The following is a 15,184-nucleotide window of genomic DNA, read 5'->3' as shown; positions in this document are numbered from 1 at the left end:
GTGATGATGATGCCACGCACAATTAGCACTATGAACACATTTTAGGGACATGTGCCAATTAACTGATTCTATGTGTTTCTGTTGTTTATCATCTCTTGTCAAAAAGAAGCCATATCTACCATCAAATCTCCTGTTGTCGGTCCATTTGCATTAACTCAAATGAACTGTACCAGAATCTGCTTAGCAGTGGGCCGAGACCTCCCTTTTCACGCAGTCTCTGTGTGGTTAGTTGGTATGCACAGAGTTCGATTGTCAGCTTTCACACCGGCCCAAATGAAGCACACGAGTTTGTCAGGTTAGGTATGAAAGCACCCTCTGAGCGGTGAAATGAGACAGGATATTTTGGGCTTGTTCAAGAACTATCCAACCCTCATTCAAAAGGCACGGCAAGGCAACTTATTTTGTATAGCACAATTCAGACACAAGGCAATTCAAAGTGCTTTTGGGGCATACATATTAGAAATTGCATTTAAAAAAACATGAATAATAAGTAGAAAAACATCAAGAAACAAAACATTAAAGCAAGTTAATAAATAGAAAAGTAGGCCAAAATAGAAGGTTTAAAAGAGACAAGACTAGAAAATAAAAGTCACTGCGCAGTTCAAAGCCTTTAAATTGCTTCAGTGAATAGCAGTGGCAAACAGAAAGGTCTTCAGTCTTGATTTAAAAGAGGTGATAGTTGGAGCAGACCTGCAGTTTTCAGGGAGTTTGTTCCAGATATGTGGTTCATAATGACTGAACACTGCTTCTCCAGGTTCAGTTCTGACTCTAAGGATGGAGAGCAGACCTGTACTAGAAGACCTCAGAGATCTGGATGGTTCATAACGTGGCAGCAGATCAGAAATGTATTTTGGCCCGAAACCATTCAGGTCTTTATAAACCAACAGCAGGAGTTTGAAATCTATTCTCTGACAGACAGGAAGCCAGGGTAAAAATCTAAGAACTGGAGTGATGTGATCCACCTTTTTGGTTGAATCAGCTGCAGCTGATTGATGGAGTTTTTAGAGAGTCTTGTAAATACACTGTTACAGAAGTCGAGTTTGCTGAAGATAAATGCATCGATAAGGTTTTTCCAAATCCTGCTGAGACAGAAGTACTTTAATCCTGTATATATACTTAAGGTGTTAGTAGGCTGACTTTGTAATGGTCTGTGTACAATACATCTGCTGATGCCTCTCTGGACACATCGTCAGTGATGTTCCTGGAATCCTGGGTGTTTTGGGTCTTTCAACATCATACACCCTCCTCCAGGTGACCCAGCCGGGGCTGATCAGGCCCCAGCTTGTGTCCATATGGCCTAGCTACCATGCCTCCATGGCTCTCCTCTTTTAAGCCACAGCCATCTTGAGGCCCTCTCTGCCGCTTCGGTTGCACTGCGGATGGCTTTCCTTCTCCTCTGTCCCTTGATGCCCAAAGTGCTGAAGGCTCTGCAGCACCTCTGCATCCGACCTCCACTGGAAGGCATTTCATTCTCCAACCAGCCTGCTGACAGTCGCTGACCAGTCCCGCATACTTGGAGAGCTTTCTTTCGAGGGCTTCTTCCAGGTGGTCTTCCCACTGAACTGTCAACTCCAGTAGCACCGCTTGTTTGGTGGACTCAGACACGAGGACGATGTCAGGTCGCAGGGTAGTTGCTGCGATGTGGCTGGGAAACTTCAGCTGTCGCTCGAGGTCCACCAACAGCTGCCAGTCTTATGCAGAGGTCAGGATGCCTGCTGGAGTTCTTCTGGCAGGGGTTGCCTGATCCCCAGCTCTGACAAAAGTGATTGATCTTTGGGAGGGTCAGAACTGCTTTGCCCACACAAGTCCTGCACTGACGGCTTCAGCGATGGTCTTGAGGACTTGATCATGCCTCCATCTATACTGGCCATCTCCAAGTACCCTAGTGCAGCAGCTGAGGATGTGTTCCAAGGTTTCTTGCTTGGAGCGCAGGGGGCATGCCGGTGTCTCTGCTATGCCCCGTGTGTTGCAGGTTGGACGGGCTTGGGAGCACATCATACACTGCTTGGATGAGGAAATTTATACGGCGAGGCTTGGCCCTCCAGAGCACGGTCCTCTCAACCGTGTTCTCTCATCTGGGCCAGGCTCCCTGTTGTTTCATCCCCACTGCCTTGCAGAATCTTGACTCCTCCACGCTGCTCTCACCTCCTCCTGAACAAGGCGCTGCCTTTCCTTCCCCTTGGTGTTCAATTGGGGAGTTGGAAAGGATCCAAGGATCCAGGAGTGACCACACCAACCAGGCTCCTGTGACGCAGCCTTGCCTCTGCCTCTTGGACAGCGTCCTCTGCCCTCCACTTCCTGCCAGTCCTCACCTGGATACTTGCGTTGACCACCTTCGGGTCGTCTGAGTCCCTGTACTGCACCACTTCTCTTGTTCTTGATACCTTGAATTCCTCCTCCAAGGATTTGAAGGGAAGTTGCAGCTTGTTGTTGGCCCATAGAGTGCGATGCTGCTCAAGCTCTTGGGTAGGCCCAGCCATCTTCGCAGATGGTTACTGACTTTACTCTCTAGGGACTCAAGTGTGGTGATTGGGACAGCATAGACGAGAAGGGGCCACAGGATCCTGGGAAAAATACCATGCTGATAGATCCAGGCTTTGAACTTTCCAGGTAGGCCAGACTTGTCCACAGATTTCAGCCAGCCATCCAGCTCAGAGCAGGTTGACTGGATGGATGTTGTATCTCTCAAGGTGCTGTCAAAAACCTTGCCCAAGCTCTTGACTGGCTGCTCTGTGATGGTTGGCATGGCGGCGCCTGCAATGTTAAACCGGAACTTGACTACCATCCTTCCATTCCTCTTAATGTGTCTTATATGGCAGCTGAAATTCAGGTCTGAGTCCATGATTACACTGAGGTTTCTGGCTTGCTTTGTTGTTTTCAACGTTACAAATTGAAATTGAGCAGAGATTGTTAGTCATTCTTCCTTTGTTCCAAAAACAATAATTTCAGTCTTAATGTTGTTTAACTGAAGAAAACTCTGACACATCCAATCATTGATTTGTTCAACGCATCTACTCAGAGTTTGTATGGGATATAGTCCTCTGGTGATATGGTTATGTAAATGTGTCTATCATCTGCATAGCCATGGTAAAGTATTTTGTTGTTTTCCATTATTTGAGCTAAAGGAAGCATGTAAATGTTGAATAGTAGAGGCCCCAGAATGGAGCCCTGGAGCTTTACATTTTCATCCGCTCAGATGTGTAATTACAAAATGACACAAAGTAGTCTCTATCAGTTAGATTTAAACCAATTTAGTACTGTACCAGAGAACCCCACCCAGTTTTCCAGTCAGTCCAGTAGTATATTGTGGTTGACCGGTAATACTAAGACCAAAATTTTGCTGCTATGTTTAAAACATTGTCATTGAGGATCTTGACAAGAGCGTTCTCAGAGCTGTGATGTGTTCAAAATCCGATTGGAAGACATCGAAACAGTCAGTTATTATTAAGTAATTGTTTAGCTGTTGAAAAACAGCTTTGTCAATTGTTTTACTTAAAATTGGGAGGCTTGATATGGCCTATAATTATTCATCACTGATGTGTCTAGATTGTTCTTGTTCAGGAGTGGTTTAATGACTGCTGGTTTCATGGGTTGGGGGGAAGACGCCTGAGAGAAGAGACATGTTGACAGTCTTTGGCAGATCTGTAGTCATGCAGTCTGAAACTTTCTGGAAGAACCCCGCTGGTAAAATATCAAGGCAGCAGGAGGAAGATTTCAAATGTTCTATTATCTCTCGCAGGTTTTTTGTCATTGATTGGATCAAATTGTGTCATGGTATTTGAGTTGGTTTTAGGTGGACAAATGGACAACACACCTCTTGTACCTGGTACGACGGCACTGACAGCTTTTCTAATTTTCTGAATTTTGGTCGTGAAAAATGGATTCAAATTCAGTACAGGCCCTGCTAGATAGATGTTCAGAAGATATTGGCACAGGCCCCGTTGACAGTAGCAAATAGGGCTTGTGCATTATTATTGTTTTTGGTGATAATGCACCAAGGTTGCTATTGTTATAGCAATCCAAGGAGATTTTTTCTTACCAGAGACCACCTTCACTTCAGTGTAAAAGCCAAAAAAGGTTTCTCTCGTCCTTGTCTGTCCTAATTGGTCTAGAGGCCTCACAAGTTTTACAATGAGTTAACCTTTACGGTTAAAAAAATGTACAATACAAAGACTAATACTAATACTAATAATAATGATAATAATAATAATAATAATTAGAAGAGGAAGAAGAAGAAGAAGAAGAAATCTGATTGCAGTTCAAGGTGTTATGTCAAAGTTTTTACAGACCAGTCTTTCACACTGCTGCCCTTGGGACATGGTGGCGACAAATTATGTGGTTTTTTTGTTGATGTCCTCTGAATAGAAATCAGGTTTAGCATATAGCCCACTATAACTAAACCTATTGTGTGCTTAAGTTTAAGGTTAGCAGGCCAATGGGCCACCCTCTAAAGCATATCCAATTTGATATATTCACTTGTAGATTTAATTAGAGAATGTATAATACTCAATAGTCCTCCTCTGGAACTTTCCCATCAGTCCCTTGCTTGTTCTTAGTCTGGTTCGCATTTTACCAAGTGAATATGTGAGGGGGATAAGCTCCTCTGAGTAAAACTCCATGAAATGGAGCAATGGGATTACAGGGTTTGTGCACAAGTCTAAAGCAATCCTCTCTGAAACAGATTGTCCCTATTCTAGTCTGCTTTTCATTACTTTGTGTTTTCTTATTTTTCTCTTAAATCCATTGGTTTAGATAATTACTTCCAACTACGATGGAGAGTTGTGGTCGACAGGCAGAATGTCTCACCCGTAGGCCTAAAGGGACAGCAGATCACAACAGATCATGATGTGTTGTGATTTTAAGGTTTTCACAACAACTCAATCCAAATCCAGTCTTTGAGCAGTTAAGTGATTAGATTAATTTCAACTGCAACATTGGCACAATTTTTTTTTACATTAGTGAAGCAAGTAATGGAGTACTAATTTAAAAAGGCTACTCCTGTCCAGTGTCGTTAAGTGAGACACTGAACCCTGAGGGCAGGTCAGCACCTTGCATGACAGCTCCGTCTCCATCGGTGTGTAATTCTGACTAATGAATACGCACTCTGTCCGCTCTCGTAGAAATGTGCCATCATTTACAAGAATCAGTATATTGTAACATTTTCAGGTGTGATTTCTTAGGTGCGCTCAGACAATTAACGGCACAGGTATAGGTTTTATATCCAGTGCCATGGATGCAGATAATCAGATACGGTTTCCCAGGATGGTCCCCAGTTATTCCTATAAAAGTTGCTCACTCAAAGTTTTTCCAGCGCATGAGCATTGGAGTCCTTCTCTGACTGACCCAGCGGACTTGGTGCTGGATCCTTGCAAACATGAATGGCATGAAAAAAGTAAGAATATGAACTTAATAACAAATAACTGAACACTTAACATAATCACATCACATAACTCTGTACCTCACTATATGTTTGGAACCAGTGTGAGGTGCTACGTTTTTTATTGTTAACAACCCATAAGTATCTCTAAGTATAAAAAACAATATGGTAGTTATTTTGTAATTTGATCTTCTGTCTTCTATTGCTCGCAGCAGAGAGAATTTAAACTCATTGTGAACAATACTGGTGCAGCTTTGTGAACTCCTCCTCTTTGATGATCAACTGTGTCTAATCTTTAGTTTCTTAATGCTTAGGAAGATTTATCCAGGTCTTGCCAGAAAATAGTCAAAATGCAACATTTTCTATTGTTGCTATGGTGGTTGCTATGGACTCTGCTCCTGCTGAAACCACGTAACGTAATTCACACATTTGAATCATTGTATTTGCATTATGCAGTTATCTGATCTGTTGTTTGTGTTATGTTGTGTACCTGTTCAATGATGAAAAAAAATGTCTTTCACCCTCAGTTGAAGAATGAAAGAAATATCTATCATTTTTTGTTTCACACATAGAAACATGACATGGATGCTGGATAATTGAAAAGAATAGGCAAAAGAACAGTACATTTCTTGCAATAATTCTAGAGCCATTATGTGAAACTGACCTTTCTTGCAGTGTGGACCAATGTAGCAAATTGTAGCTTACATATAATAAGAATGTAGCTTATTTATTACTTACTCTTACTTCTTTCCTCACAGTGGATGTGAAACTGGGTTGTTCTGAACTATGATTAAAAGGTAGATATTTTGCTATTGCATCTTTCCTAGTTTTGACTTTATTTCAGACAAGGGGTCCTCCTACCTGACCTGTGAGCCATTTAAACTTTTGCCAATGCCGCACAATCACACCTGACACCCCAGTGTTTTCACTAAAGTCCCCCCTCATTTAAAACAGTATGCTGTGTCTGCTGGAAAAAAAATACATAGACCTGTTAAGAAGAGAAAGAGGTATAAACAAGGAATATTTATTGAATAGTTAACCAATAACCAGTGGTAGAATGTAACTCACTAGGAGTATTTCAGTTGTATTCAACTTTATACTTCTACTTCACTAGATTCCAGGCAGATATTGTACTGTTTACTCCACAACATTTGTTTGTTCAATTTTCCATCCGTTTTGGGTTTAGAAACTCTATTTCTAAGCTAAAATTATTAAACTAGTAAACTATTTAAAAATATTCTTGCATCAGCTGAAACAAACATTGTCACAAAAGCTGACTTTTTAGATATTTTGCTCACAGGACAGCCACATTACACACATAGGATGATCTTATAGAATATGAGAGCAGATTAAAGTCAAAAGATCAAATGAGCTCAACCTTAAACATTTGCAGTAGCAAAATGAAACCTACACATTAGTGCAGCAATAACAATAATCCAGAAACATCATAAAACAGAAAACAAGCAGGGGACATTTATATGCACTTCTGGTTTATTTTGGTACTTGTTTTGCTGATAATACAGACTTTTACTTGAGTAGAAGTTTTGAATGAAGGACTTTTACATATATTGGACTGTTTTCACAGTGTGGTATTAGTACTTTTACTGAAGTAAATGATGTGAATACTTTTTGGCGCTTCCAGGGTACCTTTAAGATTCTGGACAAACGGTACTTTTGTCGGAACTTTTTAAACACATTTTTTTTTCGGTTTTTGACATGGATGGTTTTTGAACGTCTACCCTACTGTAATGACTATAAACTTGTCAACAAACTCCGTGACTTGACGTCGTAGAAACAAAACCGGGTGCTGCTGTCATGGCGCATCAGTCTTTAGCGATAGCCGGGCTGCTCGCCAGGCTGCTAGCCAGGCTGCTAACTGTACTCACTTTGTTATAGCAATCAAACACGCCGCACTCCTTTAGCTTCATACTATGCTCCAAGTGTTTGGTGATGTTGCTACCCCGAATTTCCCCTGGATACTGTCCGCTGCGTTACGGCTCCGATCCGGTTTTGCTCCGCCGTCTGCCGCCTGGTAACCCCCACAGGTTGCGTTTTGAGTCAGCCATGGCGCAGTATGGTAGACAGCTGGCGTCGCGAGGCCGAGGAGTTTCCGCCATAATCACTCGTGACCGCAGTTATAGGTATGTGTCATAAAAACAACAACCGGAAGTGTTCCCGACCGAAGGATTAGTAGAAGAGCTTGTGTTTGTCTTTTTATTTAGATTTGTGTGCTGGTGTCAACACGGACTGTTTTATTTTGAAAAGTAACCGGCTGTTATATTGATATTTCGGTACTTGACTTCCTGTCTGCTCGGTGCTAAATTCAGCTGAATTGCTGCGTCTTGCTCCGGCATCCGCCAGATATAAAAGTCCTAGTTATCTGTTCCGGAGTATTTGTAATTGCATAGCTTCTGTTCTCTTGAAGCTTTATTATTACTTTGTGGTAATAAAAGGTTGAATCTTTTGACATCCTGTAAAGCCTTTACTTTTTTTTACACAAAATTACATGTTGTAGTATCAATAAGAGTACCGATAAGTATCGCTACCGATAAGGAGTATCGGTATCGCTATCGGTAAGGAGTATCGGTATCGCTATCGGTATCGATAAAATCCTAACGATATACATCCCTAGTTAACACAGTCACCTATTGGCCTTCATCACAAATAATAAGAAGTTGTATTTTACTCTCACTTCTGTCAGGCACAGTCACAGAACACACAGAGCAAGACACAGACGGAGAAGAGATGCAGTGCCCAGCCCAGCTAACGTTAGCAGGGCAGACAGAGAGATGCACTGGCACTGCAAGCCCGTACACATGAACTTAATATTGCTGTTATTTATTTACTCTCATGTCGTTGTTCGTCCTCCTCTCGTGAACGGTGGGACAGTTAACAATTTGACACACAGGGGAGGTGGGGCTGTACCTCGCAGGGCCCTTCATCACATGCATAGTGTGTGTATAGCGCCGACTCTGAAAGTAGTATAAGTGGTTGATATTTGGATTTCTTGCAAACTTACCAATTTATGTACCATCAACATATACAAATGTGGTGCATATACATTGTGAATCTGGTATGAGTGTTAGGTGTTATAAGAATAAATGAATTATTAAACTAGAATTGCCCTCAGAAAAGTGCATACCTCCACGGAGGCCCAGCGGTCCTCTTTAATTCAATCAACTTTAATCCATTATCAAACTTAATTGCTCTGTATTGTTCAACATTTTTAAACCACCCATAACTGCTTAACCATAATTGAAGCTAATCAGCTTTAGGATCAGCATCAAATTGTACTCATACACAGATACCAGCCACCTGAAAATGCCCGACTTAAAAAAAAAATCAAGATCCATCCATCAGTTCATGAGAAATTAGTAAGAAAGGTCAAGACATTATTTCTCAATGTTAAAGAAAGTGAACAAAAAAAATTAGACCCATCCTCCACCCAAGTCTCATAGAAATCCATTCAGTAGTTTTGTGTAATCCTGCTGACAAACCAAACGACCACCAACAGACAGAAGTGAAAATGTTATCTCCTTGGCAGAGGTAAATAGCTAGAGAGACTTGTTATATCAATTGAATATCAAGATCATATGAAATTATTGCCAATGATTTTTAATTATTTTTTTTCATTCATTCATTCATTTCAGAATGAATTTTATATCAGGAAGCATCACAGCAGTAAATCACACAGTAAATCAAGCCCTCTTTGAGGATGTTCAGGGACAGGCAGTGCTGTTTTGACCGAGGTCTCCTGCTAATGTGAAGCAGTCGTTTGTGATCTATAACTTGTCCTATCAGTGCCCTCTTCACAGCATGGTGCAGAGACATCTCCAAGCCAAACTAGCCCTTCTCTCCCTCTCCCCTGCTATCTTTATATTGAAATATTGTGATTATTCCCCTGGTTCAGGAGAGACTAGCTGTAATCGCCAGACAAATGATGTGGAAAAGCAATAAAAAGATGCTCCCAGGAGACTCTTCTAGCTGGCCGAGTGACACGGCCATGAGGGATAAGAGCTGCCGATGTGTCTATGGAGAGTGATCTAAGTTGTAGCAAAGCACTGCCTCAGAGCCCAGAGCCATAGATCTGCACTGCTTAAAGGGGATTTGACTAAACAAATGGCAGCATATGGTAGATGAGAGAGGGGAGGCGAGTGGAGAAAGGGAGAGGTGGCATTGTTTTCAGAGAGAAAGGGAGGGGGTGTAGTGGAGTAGGGGGTCCTGTGTCTCTCCTCCCCTCTTCAATCTTTCATTATGTTGTCACACTCTAGCTGCGTGCTTCCAGTAACACTTTAATTAGCCTCCATGAGTTTAATTGTGCGTGTATGTCTGCCAGCATGTTTTGCTGCGTAAATCTGTCTTGTTTGTTTTTTCACTCTCTGAGTATCACTGGTGCTGCCGCTGCAGGACACACTGTGCACCTTCAAGTTAACTCCTCATCTTTTATATTTTTATTCATTTATTTATTTACTCAAAAATGTGCATGGTTCTGCACATCAAACTGTGAGCAGAGGATGTCTTACAGCTTCAGGGTACCTTTATACCTCCTTTACAAGCTTTGGCAAAATTTCAAGAATGCTTTTCAAAATTCCTTTCCATTTTTGTATTAGTGTATGTGATCTGGTACAAAAGACATAAGTGAAAGAGGTTTGAATTTCCACGTATTATTATTTGATGTGTCATTGTATAATTTGATCCCAAACCTTTGTGTCAGTATAGCTTAAGTTAAGTACCCATTTGCAGTGGTGCATTGGGATTTTCATTTTACAACATTTTGTCTACAATCTGTATTTCTTTATTTATAATAATTGGTATAAATAAAATAAAGACCTGTACCTGTAAATAGCAATGCAATGTGTTGCGGGTGTGAGGGTGTCAGCCCTCCAAATAAGTCAACTTTGATTCATGAGCATTTTACAGACAACAAGGCAAAATTCCATTAAAATAGCAAACATTTTCTCCAAAATATTTGTCTCCCTTGATTTTTACTTTCGTGGACTAGAATCTCCTGTAAGTCAGCATTTAGATCATCATTGGACATTTAAACTCTCAACTGAAAATCTGAATAAGAATAGAATACTGCATACCATTTTTACTAAGTGGCAAATCTTGACACATTATACTGCCGGTTAAACAGCATTATAGTCTTAGCTGCCTATCAGAACACTCACACATCCTAATAAAAAAAAAAAAAAAGCAATCAAAGCAGCTCCGGAAGTCCTCTTCTGTTTTTTTCCTTTCCTTTTTCTTTGTGGCGAAACAAGAAGCAGGCAGTTTGCTGGCAGTAGGAGGTTTAGCAGCCTGGAGCTAACGGGAGCATCAAACCACGGCTGTGTGTTTCCATTTGTGTGTGTGTCTTGTGTGTGTGCGTGCGTGTGTGTGTCTGGAGCTACTGTTGTTGCTGTTGCTGCTGCTACCACTTGCCTCCATCTCCTCCCGTCTCTGGCCTAATCAACAAAACAGCCTCAGCTGCCCCTTCGGATCCCCTGCCAGGGTCCCTATCATCCTCTGATCAAATATTAATGTGTGATACTGAGCTTGCTCACTAATCCAAAGCCAATTAATATTATCTGTCAATTATTTACAGATCCTGAGGTGCGGAGGCAGATCCCCGAGGACTATATCGGCCAGGTTCAGAATACGAAATTGACTTCCTCTTTCGTCCCCACCCCCCCACCCTGGCCTCACTCATTCTTTTTTCCTCTCCCCCTCTTGTGTTTTCTTTCTTTTTTTTCCTCTTTTCATCTCCTCCTTCCTTTTTTGTTTATGTGTGTCTTTTAAAGCCTAAATGGTTGTCTTTTCGGTTGTTCAGGGCGAGCGGCGCAGGATGCTGCCTGGGCATTAGCATTGCTGATATATCTGACATTGCGGGATGGGGTGCAGTGGGGGGGCTGCGCTCTGGTAAGGCTTTGTGTCTGACTCTCACTCATACAGTGCAGTCAGGGAATACTGTTATTAGTTTTTATCACTGATGCGCAACAACATGACATATGTTTCAAATCCCCGCGCCTAGTGATTCGGATTGTTAGCTCCAATCACTTCCATTGTTATTCCAATAGACACTGAATTTGCTCTTTCCACAATTTTCCCTTTCGCAGGCGGCCTTGCAAGTGTTAGCTTGGTTGAGTATAACACACACATACACACACACACGCACTCATGAACACACGAATGCTCGCATACACGCAGGCACACACACACACACACGCACACGCACACGCACACACACACACGCACACGCACACACACACACACACGCACACGCACACACACACACACACACACATTCCTGTTATCAGTCATCACTGTTTGTCACTGGCTGTTTTTGTCCCTTACTTTCTTTCTCACTCATTTGATGGCTGAGAGAAGCGGTCGCTCTGTGGTAATGGAGTTTTCACCCTCAGAAGTCTTTATTCCACACAGTAAAGAGACTCTGCTGCAGCCTCTGCCTCTAGTAGCGTATGTAGTTCTCTGTGCAGGGGGTGGGTGGATGTGTGTCAGGAAGGCCTGGTGGTGGTGTTTGGGGCGGGGGTGGAGGAGAGACTGGCATCATAGGGGGAATAATGATGGCCGGTCGTTTGGATCCCTTGAGCCACAAAGCTAGCTCTTCTCCCTCTACAGAAGGGGAGAATAAAGACCACAGAAGAAAGGCAAGATGAAAGAAATGGGAGTCATTTCTGACAGTGTATTTGTGTTGCAACTAAACTCCTACCACCTCCCATAATGCACTTTGACCTGCCAGGACCTCTAATTGGCTGGCTCGGTGAGAAGTCGCGAAATGTTGGTGTTTCAGTCCAGTCCTCTGTCTTCCAATTTTCCAAAATTGTCTGCCTTGCGATGTGATATGCTCTTGGTGTTTGTTGGCTCACTTGTACGGTATATGTTGCACTAACTAGCTCTTCTACTTGAGTCCTGCCTTCATCAGGTCTTTGTGCACTGCTCTTTTTAATAAGTGTAGATGAGTTGTTTTGCCAGTGTTATTCCCCCCCGCCAAATGTGAGCGAGAAGATGGCTTCCTCTCGTTAGCCGTGCCTTCACAGCTCAGATCTCACCGTTTGCGGGAGCGGTTTAATCTGATATGTAAATATAGCGTTTGATCCAAAGCGATAGTCTAACGAGCAAAAATCTCTGCTTTTCTCCGCCTTTCCTGCACCAGTAATTAAAACAAAGCCTGTTTGGGCTTTTCTCTTCCGTCTCCTGTCTTTTTTGTCTGTCTCTTCCTCGTCTTTCTGCCTTCCTCTTGTTCTCTGCCTCTCTGTGTCTCCTCTTTGACACAAGCGCAGCGCAGTCTTGATTTTTACACGTTTCATCCTTTACGTTAGGCAGCTGCTGCATATTTTGTCAGAGCTGTTGCTGTGAAGTACGTTTGTCATATTGGAAACGCAATGTTTGAAGCCGGGATCTTTTGAAGTGGCTGATGTGGGGCTGTTTTAACTGGAAGGCAAAGGGATGGCGGTAGCCCGTAATGGGGGAGTATTTAAATGACTGACCTCTAGATGACAGACCCAACCAACTGCGCTATGAATAAACAGCAGCTTGATGTGGTGCTTTACGCTGCGCTTTGTTCAGGTGTTGATATCATGTTCCTATCATACTGCCTGCTAAATGACTGAAGGTCACTGGTGTCTGTGGGATGGCGCTGAGATCCATTTAGCTAAGAGCTGAACAGTGAAAAGACTTCGAGTGAGTGCACAGAGCCAGTCCTCCTGGTGAGGTGTGTGTGTGTGTGTGTGTGTGTGTGTGTGTGTGTGTGTGTGTGTGTAAATGGTGATGAGTAGATTGTCAGTTCTCAAATCCATATGAAGACACATTTGCCTTGTAATTATAAAGAGGATGAATTGCTTATTTCAATTTGGGCTGAGAAAGAACACATTTAACTAAGAAAGTTATTTAGAAGAACCGCCACTAGAACTAAGAAGATGCACTGTTTCGTTTAACATTTACATTTCCTCTACTTCACAAAGTTTTTCTAAAATTAAGACTAAAATGCACTTTTGTTGCTTTGTCATGTTTTTTTTTCTAATCCTTTTTTGGCAATTTGATCTGGCTTGAATTGAACCCATGCAGTTTCATGGTATGTGTCTGATACACTGGACTGCAGTGTCTTCAACTTTGCTGTTCTCTTGAGGATAGATTTGATTTTTGCCCTAACCTATCACTACTATCGTATCTGGCCAATCACTTTTCAGTTGAGACTGTAACTACATTGACTGGAATACAGTTGGCATAAGCTAAATATATAATATCTATCATTTTTGCATTAAATGTCATTTAATAGTTTGTCCCCAACCAGTAAGGTGAATTTGAAGCGTGGTCATTAATGTTTACTTGGCCCAGACAGCCAGTTTACTTGTACAATAGCCATAAGCTAGCAAGCAATGGCTAACACTAAAAGTAAGTGTGTATCTGTGTGTTTGAACATTGTAATGTTATGTTCATAAAGTGAGGTACAGTACAGCGCAGTTCCAGTCTGCAGGCAACATTACTGTAGTTAAACACCTGACCGTGTATGTCACCACATCAGTTTGTGTTGATGGGGGTGAAGGTAAATCCACTTTATAATCCCAAAAGATAAAAGGTCATCTCAGAATTCTCTTCACATCAGTAAATCAGAACAGAATCTGATGTGACTCTGGGTGTTTATTCCTCTAGAAGGTCTAGCTGTCCTTCTCACAGAACACTCTGCGCCGTTTTCTTTTGATGGAGACCCTTAGTGACCCCAGCACCGAGGTGTAGTGCTGCTGGAGCCCGTCAGAGCACTGCTCACATGCTACATATCTCTCCAAGTGAGGAAATACAATGTTTACAGTTTGCATAATCTGATTAGCATGTGACAGTGATGGATTGCTGAAACTTTTTACTTGTATGGCATGTTTTGAACAAATGTTTTGACTTCTTCACTATCGTCCCGTCATTCTCTCTGTGTGCGAGGGCCGCGGGGCTGCATTTCACCAACCTACACACTCTAAACAAGTAACTAAGAGTTATAACAGAAACAGAAGCAGCAACGGTGTTCAGGACCTGAGCCAATAAATCTTTAACTTAATTGAAATTAACTGAATTCATTTTAAATGTGGTGAGTCAATCAGGAGGTTCCGCTCTGACATTTTTAATAGCAACAATATTCACTTTTGAAAAATATGATGGCAGAAGTTACAGTGCACAGCAGCAGCTTTGAACAAGTTTGATTAATATTACTATGGTTGATTATGATTATGAAAGAAAAATCCATAATCATGAGATAAAAGGTAGAAATTATGAGACACACAAGAGAGAGAGAGAGACACGATCAGCTGTCTCCTTGTAAAAGTCCTGAACTATTTTGTCCCCGCCACCAGCACCATCCGCCTCCTTTGGTGAATTTTGTCGCTCTAATACCGCCTAACCATCCTTTGCTCCCCTTTATAATTACTAAGACCACAAGAGGACATTAAATTTGGTTGCAACAATCAACATTTTTGATTTAAATGTCCAGTTTGTATAGTTGATTGTTGAGTCTCATCCCCAACTTGAATAATACCAATGCTTTTGGTTTCCAAGGTCTTCAGATATTGATGACTTGGATTGGCTGTCCTCCAGCAGAATCAACCATCCTAAATACTGGTGCTTTAAATGACTATATGTACAAAGGTTTATATTTTAAAGCCTCTCCCAGTGTTCTGGTGTCATTCAGCTCATTATTTTGTTTTTACTGCCTATAATTTTACCTTTTCTGACTCACTCTCAATACTTTCATAAATATTCAAATTAGCAGCTGTCAGCCTTTTACAGCGAGTTTCTGATGACTTTTACATTAAAGTGAAATGT

At 41.8% G+C, this 15,184-nt stretch overlaps 1 pseudogene; it reads right to left on the bottom strand.

Moving 5' to 3' along the window:
* Positions 1 to 1,297: 1,297 nt before the first annotated feature.
* LOC115581640 (uncharacterized) lies at positions 1,298 to 2,842 on the bottom strand (annotated as a pseudogene).
* Positions 2,843 to 15,184: the final 12,342 nt, after the last annotated feature.

Source organism: Sparus aurata, chromosome 5 (assembly GCF_900880675.1).
Source record: "Sparus aurata chromosome 5, fSpaAur1.1, whole genome shotgun sequence".
Taxonomy (NCBI): domain Eukaryota; kingdom Metazoa; phylum Chordata; class Actinopteri; order Spariformes; family Sparidae; genus Sparus; species Sparus aurata.
Note: the sequence above shows the minus strand (reverse complement) of the source record. Positions and strands in the feature narration are given on the sequence as shown.